At 47.3% G+C, this 8937-nt stretch overlaps 1 protein-coding gene across 9 annotated transcripts in view; it reads right to left on the bottom strand.

The window, feature by feature from the left end:
* ATXN7L1 (ataxin 7 like 1) overlaps positions 1-8937 on the bottom strand; it is a 282375-nt gene that overhangs the window by 201274 nt on the left and 72164 nt on the right. The window lies entirely within an intron of this gene.

Genomic DNA, 8937 nt, shown 5'->3' on the forward strand with positions numbered 1-8937 from the left:
TGAGTCAGGAGAATCGCTTGAACCTTGAGGCAAAGGTTGCAGTGAACAGAGATCACGCCACTGCACTCCAGCCTGGCAACAGAGCAAGACTCCATCTCAAAAAAAAAAAAAAAAAAAAAAAAAAGTCTCTGCTCACTGGGAGGTAACTGGACCCACAGATCTTGGTAGGACCTATGGATGTGATAAATCTGTAACAATGGCCAGAGGACCAGGTGCTACTGAACTTCCCTGGAAAACTATCAAAAAGCTGTGCTGGTGGCTGACAGTGGGTTTGATCTGTGGGCTTCCACTTACATGAACTCAGACAGACCAAATTACTGAGAAGAACAGCAACTGTGGTTCAAGGATATGTGATTCACTCCAAGCAGATGCAAATCTGGACACAGAATGGCTGGTCCCAAGAGTCTTCCTTTCCCCTAATAATCTTTATGCACTTATTATACTGTATTTATTAATTTTTCTTTTTGCTATCAGAGTTTCAGTTGCATTTTAATCGCTTAACGGTACATGGAAAGCTTAAGGCAATATACAAAAATGCTTCTCCTTTGCTCTGACAGAATGATTTTATTTGTTCCCCAACTCAAAAATCTCCTTAAATTCATAGAAGAAAACAAGTTGGGGTTTGAAAAAATGACCTCAGACTCGACATCTCCCACTTCCCCAGCAGAATGTTGAGCTCCCCTCTAGGAAAATGTGATCACTTTGTTTCTCAGATCTCTGGAAACCCAGGGCTCAACTGTGAGAGATTCAAAATCAGTGAAATCTGCAAAAGGAAAATGAAGGAAGAAAACTAGAAAAGCAAGCAGCAGCGGTGAGCTCTCCAGCATCAAAGGGAGTGAGCAGGCGGGTGTGTGCAGGCAGCAGCAGCGAATCTTTTCTTCTCTTGCAAACCAGTGGCTAAAATGGCTCCTGGCCTCTTCTTGCCATGGCTAGGCTGGAAGGCATCCCCTCCCTGGCTGGAGCCCAGGGCTGGGCCTGGTAGCAGGTTGGTGCTGAGAAACACAAGGGGCAGGTGGACGCTCCCCATTAGGCTGCATGAACAGGATGTCCCCTCTGGACCCCAACCCCAACCACCCAACAAAACACGACCACACAAGACAGTCTCAGTCCCACTTCCTCAGGAGAAGAAACTTTAAAGACCAGCATTCAAGATGTATGGAGGTGAAGGGGCTACACTGGGTCCCCAGGATGCTTCCTTAGGCCTCAGGTCTCTCCCAGAGTTGAGAACAAATACCATGAGAGATGGGCCTTAAAAATGCAGTGCCTCCTTGCTGGGCCCTGGAGTTTGGAAGCCCAAGTTCAAATTTGGCATTTGGCTTATAATCTTCTCAAAGCTTGTGTTTCCACACTTGGAATTAGATGATTTATTTGTGAAGGGGCTGGCACATAGAAGGGATATAAAAAAATAGAACATGTTATTATTCATGGCCTTCTTCGCATCTCTCCCACTCACCTGGCCCCTCCTCAGGGAAGCCTCTCTCTCCCCTCCTGGTGCGCCCTCACTCAGCAAAGCCCGGCAGCTTTCCTAAGGCTGTCGTAGAGTGGCTGGTTTATGTCTCTGATTCTCACCAGATGGGAATCTTCTGGAAGACAGGAATTGTGACTTATAGCCCTTCCTATCTCCATAGCCAAACAGTCTGGCACGTGGTAGCTGCTTAATCAATGGTAATATGTTAACTAGGCTGAGGTTCCCAAGAAGTTGATTTATTTTCCACACTCGTTCATTTTCTCTTCTCTCGAAAGAGGAAGTAGTAAATGATAATAAATTGCCCTAATATCCATGCTGCTATCTAAGATTACGAGGTCAATAATTGTCTCTATTTATTCACTCTTTGAGCTGCTTGGAAGATAAGTACTAAGGGAATCTAAGGCATGCTCCAGGTGAGCCGTCAGTGGAAAGTGGTCTATTCCTGTGCCCACCATGCCAAGTGCATGAAAGCTGCTCCTTCCCCCCACCCCATGGCAAACACAACTACTCTGCACTCAACAAGGCCCCTCTTCAGAACCAGTGTTTGGGATGGGCTTGGGTGTTTTTTGGATGCTCTCTCTGGTCCCATTTTCTACTTCCTGACTTCCGGCTGCCATTGACATCGAGACTGTGTGTGATCCTGGGCCTGGAAGATTTGGACTTCTCCCTCCCCTTCCTGTCCCAGCTCTGTACTGTCTGACACTGGGCCAGCATGCAGGGGGCTAACTGAGGGCACATGTTGGCAATCTGAGCCCAAACTGGCAGAGATCTCACTGATTGACTAGACAGTGATGACCTTGGTAGCCAAGAGAATAACTGTGCAAAGCGCTCACCTTGGCCTCTGCCTGTCTTAGGCTCATGCATATCTTCATCTTCCCCACCCTATCATAGTTCCATTCATAGTAGGAGCTAAGTAGAAGTCTTACTTGAAGATCTCCTTTAGGCAACTGAATTCAGCCTTCTCTCTGACACTTAAGTAGACTTTGGAATAAAAAAATAGCTACCCTGAGGTATACTGAAGAACTTGATGTCCGCCATATTGCTTCTTGAGATTCACATGATGAGAGGCTTTTCTTTTATTTGGATGAAAAAAGACAGGAATCCCAGGCAAAGAAATGAGGTGGATGATGAGTTGTCTGTGGGAGCCAAAACCCTGTATTGAGGGCTCTCATAGCTCTGCTAAGACTAGAACAATGATGAGAAAAGCAGTTCTCACTAGGTCTTCTTTTACTGTTTAGAGATTTTAATTTAGAAATGGACTGAATGGCCTCAGGAGGCACCAGGCAGCAGCATCCATCTACCACAGACAGAGATGCACCACCTGTCCCAACACAGTATTCTGAGAGATTTCCTGGATGACATGTTGCAGGACTACACTGGAAGCAGAGTCCATAAAGAAGCCCTCCTGCAGTGCCTTGCACATGCAGGAACATGACATTTGTAAAGGCACAAGGAGAGGCCTTTGCCAGTGGGACTGCATCACAGCAGGCCTCAGCTATCAAGCTATTACTACAAATGTCATCCAGAACATGTGATGGAGACCACAAGAAAATGCCCACTCCAGAAAATTCCCCCATCATGTTGCACACACCAACCCCTGCTCAGTGGTGGGTGATTATATCAGTGTTCTGCTTGGAGATTCAGGGATGAAGAAGAGACACACTGCTCGGAATCCCTGAGACTAGAGTCCAGTAATGACAGGCAATCCCACGGCTGATGGTCTTAATGGGTCCTACTGGCCATGCTGGGCTCCTTTTCAGAGGGTCTAGGGCGAGAGACCTCTGATCCTGTGGCACTTGTTAGTGTCTCCAAGAGGAAAGCAGAAGTTGGCTCTGGCTGTGATTGATCTCTAACTGGCAAAGCAATTGTGACTTTTTTCCCCCCTATGGAAGGCCTTTAGTCAAGGCTATTGGAGCCCCACAAGTCCCTCAAGATTACAATAATCGTCCAAACAATGCTGCCAGAGCTCAGAGGTAAATGTGCCATTTGGCTCCATCGAGGTCAGTGTCCACTTGGGAGAGCCAGAAAACAGTGGAAAGGAACTGTGTAATGTCCCTGGGAATCGGTGTTCAAAGCACTCCAGCCACCAGGGCAGCCACACTACACGAAGCCGCTAATAGAGATCCCAAGGCATTCTCCCAGGAATGGGTGCTTAGAAAGGGAGCCAGAACCACTCCAGCTGGACTGGCTATCGACTGCACCAATGCTGCCGAGGGACAGAAATACACCTTTGCTCTAAGGGAACAGAAAGAAGTACTGGGGCATCTCAGCACATCCGGGCCCCTCAAGCCAGCAGCCTGTGCCTGGAAGACCACTTTGAAGGTGCTGGGGCTTAAAGCACAAGGGCCCAGGAATTAAAACTCCTCCATAGAAGAGCTACAAAAAGTTGTTTTAAGGTAATGGAAAATAAGATTGATCAGCTAGAGGAGAAAAATCAGTGTCCTTAATCACAAGTCAAGCATGAAACTAGTTATGGGCCAAAGAAAAAAGGGACACTGTTGGCAAGATTCATGAAGCCCTGTGATTGGGTCCCAGTCCCTGGGTTCCCAGCTTCAGTTTCCACCAAATCCTCTCTCACCACTGCCCATTCCCGACTCCTCCCTCCATACTCGCCAAAATCCTATGTATCCCTCAAGGTCCAGCTTGGTGTAACCTCCTTCAGGGAGTCTTCTTCAATTCCTGAGGAGACAACAAACACTTTTTCTCTATTTGCATGCTCCTCTGCATCTTAGTGCTACACTTAGCCCACTCTGTCTGGTGTTTAAAGATAGTGGTGGATACGGCTGTCTTTCCCATTCGTACACTGTTTTATATACAGACGCAGACATTTATCAGTCAAAAGTGAAGACTGCCAGAAACGTGCTCAAATGCTTAAAAAAGCACCAATGAATCAAAGCTGCCTTAGACTAAAGAACCACACAGGAAACTTAGCTGGGCAGCTGTGGGGTAGTGGAATGAGCAACAAATTCCTGCTCTGCCTCCAGCTGGCTGTGCAATACAGGGCAAGCACAGAACATCTCTGGATCTCCCTTTCCTCTTCCAGAAAACAGTGTCTTACCTCCCCTGTAAGGTTGCTGCTAGGATTAAATGAGATAACTTATGCCAGTGATAGCATCTTATAGGTACTCAATTAAATGCTCAAGAAATTTAACTGAATTTTAGCCTGAATTAGCTCAGTAAAAAGCCCAAGACCCTCAAAGGAACACTATTTTATAGAGGCAGCCCAGTGTTATGCTTAGAATGCAGGTTCTGGAGTCAGATGGCCTGAACCTGAATTCTAACACCACCTCCTTGGGAAATTTCTCTAGGCCTCAGTTTCCTCATCTGCAAAATGGGGTGGTAATAATAGGGTAGTTGTCAGAATAACATGGGATAACACATGTCTGATGTCTGATATTTGGGATGCTGTCAATACATATTATTGTTTAGAATCAGATTTTGCATGGTAGGACTTAAAAAAACACAGAACAAAACAATTAGTATGAAGTTTCTCTGGAGCAAAACAGTTAGTATGAAGAATAAAATCACTGTTAAAAGTCACCAGACTTTGAACTTCCAGGCATCTAAGCCACAGGGTGAGCAAACAGTAGATGAGGGCTTCTCAAAGTGTGAATACGACCTGCAACTTTCTTGCCAAATACAGATGACTAGATCCCATCTCAGATCTAGGAAATCAGATTCTCTGGGGTGTGGAGTCGAGCAGGATGCCTTTTAAGCAAGCTCCTCAAGGGATCTGATAGCTCCTAAACTTAGCCAATCATTGTCCTATCGTGATCACTACTAAAGTAGAGTCACCCACTGATATATCCCAGTATTAATCTGGTAATATGGAACATCTTGCTAGTTAAAAGATTCTGTTAGCTAAGGGGAAAGAGTGTTCTGTACATGCAGGGGTACTGAGGGTACACCTGGCACATGGTTCAGTTTGCCCCTCTGAATCACCTGTACTTGTGAGCTCTTTGGATATATGTGTTGGAGGGCCATGAGCTCAACGGTGTGCTGGAGCCGAATGGAACCGCTCATGACAGCCAATTGTGCACATCTTTTCCCAGCTTCATATTTAGAGACTTCACATTGGTAGTTTGAAATTGGCACAGTGGGAGTAGTTACACCTTGAACATTGGCAAACACTGCAAATCAAGGCTTTTACATTTCTTCAGAGAGCCACTGTATTGGCACACCACTGGTTCTCATCCATAATAAAGTTCTGTGCAGGAACCCAAACTCTATGGAATGTGGCCCACGGCATTAAATTTAGGTCTGGGAAGGTTTGGGGTCCCTTAAAGCCTGGTGTCTGAAAACCTTCCTAAGATGCTAATGATGTTCTAGCATTTTAATCCGCACAGCCTGGCTCAAGAGAAAACTTCCCTTGTGCTCTGTGGTCATGCCCTAAATCCCAGCTTTGGGCCAACCATCTAGCAAACTGCAGTCTTGATACCCAAGTGGAACGAGTCAAGGCATGGACACTTCAGGGCCAATCCTTCATCAGCGCTAGAAAAGCAACTCTGTTCTCCCGAGGGCTGCCCAGTGGCCTCTATACCTCAGGAAGCCGATCTATAATATGTGGATGGGGCAGAGGTTTGACAATCAATCTCTCATCTCTGGGTTCCGAGGTAAGGTGGTCTAGGTAAGCGTCAGCCCCTACTCCCCAGCCTGCTGTTCAGACACCCCCAGCTGCCTTTTAAAAGGTCACCCATAAGGAGCCGTAAGCCCTGCAGTTGGCCCTGTTTCAGCAGATACCACTGGGGAAACAAAGACCTTTCCTTTAAATTCCTCCACTCAGCAGTCAGGTGAGTCAGGGAAAATTCAATCCAATTTCCCAGTAAATCCTACTATGCTCTGGAAGGACACGGTTTGAAAAACTATTTTTGTGCTTTTATTTACTTAAGGTCTGCATGCCTGAGGAAGCTTTTTCATAGTGCCATCAAACTGCCTCTCGCTTACCAGAAAAAACAAAGATCCCACCTTTCTGTAACACCACCAGCCCGGCCACACAGTTCAGAGGAACTGCAGCTCCAGGCCCTTAATTCCTGGCGCCAGAAGGCTACCTCCAGCACCCAGCACAGCAGCCTGGCTCCAGCGTGGGGCTTTCCCCTTCCTGGGCTGCCCAGGGCTCACACAGTTTTGTTTTTCCGGGTTTAAATGAAGTTTCTGATTCAGAGGCATGACCTGTCTCTATGGGGTTTGTGTCTGTGATTCCAGTGGCTTCATAGTGTAAACTGCTGGGGTCAAGGCTGGGTATCTCTGGATGGTCCCATCTTTCTAGAAGGTTCAAATGCCCACATGAGAAAACAAAACCCCTTCAATCTATTCAGGACTTGGAGTTGTCTGTATTGGTAAACTCAGACTTTGTCCCACGTCTACTTTCTACCCCTGTGTCAAATCCATCAGCCTGCCAACTTCAACTTAGACTCTTAACAGGACTCAATGCAACACACAGGCTTCACTCTGCACCTGCCCAGCAGTGGTGGGTTGTAGAGTGGCCCCTACATTGCCATGGGAGGCCAGGAAGGGCAGTGGGCCAAGGCAGACGGCATCCATGCATCCACACCACAGGGCTCTGAAAGAAATGGCCAAGGGCCCTTCTTCTCTGCCCTAGCTCTTTCTCAGCTCCCCTGGGAATGTGGACTACTGGGACCCCATGAGTCAGTGCTCCTCTGCTGGCCCCACCCCGATGTCCAGGGTCCTATCCAGTGGAGGGACGGCTCCAGCCCTGGCTGTTGTGAGTGGCTGTTGTGAGAAGGTGGCAGGACTTGAGCAGTATCCTCGGTGCTCCGGGCTTTTATCACTAACTTTTCAAGGCATGAGACCTCTCTGGGGCCCTAGAACACCCTATATCTTTACTGGTGAGATAAGGCAGTGGGAGCCAGGTGCGGTGGCTCACACCTGTAATCCCAGCACTTTGGGAGGCTGAGGTTGGCAGATCACCTGAGGTCGGGAGTTCAAGACCAGCCTGACCAACATGGTGAAACCCCATCCCTACTAAAAATACAAAAATTAGCCACGTGTGGTGGCTGGCATCTGTAGTCCTAGCTACATGGGAGGCTGAGGCAGAATTGCTTGAACCTGGGAGGCGGAGGTTGCAATGAGCCGAGATGGCGCCACTGCATTCCAGACTGGGAGACAGAGCGAGACTCCGTCTCAAAAAAAAAAAAAAAAAAAAAAAAGAGATAAGGCAATGGGCAATGGGACAGGTCAATGGGTCCATACCTAACTGTGCATTGGAATCTTTCAGGAGCTCTTAGGGGACAGATGACTGCATTCCAGCCAGCCTGACTGAACTGGAAATTCTGGATATGCATCCATTGCAAGAATCTGCATTTTGGAACAAAGCTTTCCAGGTAACTTTGATATAGCTGTTCAACCCGACACTGGCCTAGACTTCCCCAAGGGTACCTTCCCTTAGGAACAGTCTATGATTTTATCTATTTCCACCCAGTTATGAACTGGAATAGGGAAGGCTCAGGGGTGAGAATCATGTGCTTGATTTGCCTCTCCAGTGATCAGAGATGGGACTATAATACTGTCGCCTCTCTGAGACGGCTAAGTGGTCCAGGAAGGAACCCTCCACAGGTAAGGGACCAAGAGCTGTGTTCAATAGGGTTTGTGTCCCTGTCCCCTCCCTGACTCTCAGTGGGGAGGACTTCTACCAGCCTTGGCCAGAGGGAGAGAAATGGGCATCCCTCCGCCTGGCCAAGCTCCAGAGGCTAGAAGTGGGGGCCCAGCTTCCTTTCCTGGCCTTGGAGCAGAGTCTTCCTGGATGCCCTGTCAGGTCCCTCAGGATGTGTTCCCAGAAAAGCCCTTCAAGACAGCTGACAGCCATGCTGACACCAAATCAAACCAAGAAAGCAAACCCTAAAATCTGATATGAATAGAAGGGAAGGGTCTAGCTGTCTTGCTTCCAAAAAGGCCAGCTTAAGAAGGGACTCCTGAGCCTGGCTGTCCAGACATGTGCGTGTATGGGTGAAGAGGCAGCATAACCCACCCTGCCCCAAGAGAAGGTTCAGAACATGGGCTGTGTTCATAAGAAGGAAGCTCTTGTTGGAGATGAGTGGAAACATCTTAGGGAAAACTAGCCTCTCATTCCAACTAACAAGGAAGGGGAAGCATTTCAGGGTAGCCCTAGAAATAAATTTGCATGCTTGCCTGACATTTCTACAAACACTTATTCTATGTGTTAGGTGCTGGCCTGGGGCTAGTCTATGACAGATCCTTAAGGGAAAGATTTATTGATAAAATAATATTATTGAAAAAACATCAATCACAGCAGCCGGCATTTATTGAGTATTTACTCCATGTTAGGTACTGTGCTAAGTGCTGTTCATTGATTGTTTCATTTAATCCTCACAGCAGCCCTGCAGGGGTGACATTATCTCCATTTTATAGATAAGGAAATAGAAGCTCAAAGAGGTTAAGCTATTGGCTCCCACTCTCACAGTATGGGAATGCTGGAGCCAAAACCCGAACTC

Source organism: Rhinopithecus bieti, unplaced genomic scaffold (assembly GCF_001698545.2).
Source record: "Rhinopithecus bieti isolate Rb0 unplaced genomic scaffold, ASM169854v2 scaffold_7414, whole genome shotgun sequence".
In the NCBI taxonomy this organism is placed as follows: domain Eukaryota; kingdom Metazoa; phylum Chordata; class Mammalia; order Primates; family Cercopithecidae; genus Rhinopithecus; species Rhinopithecus bieti.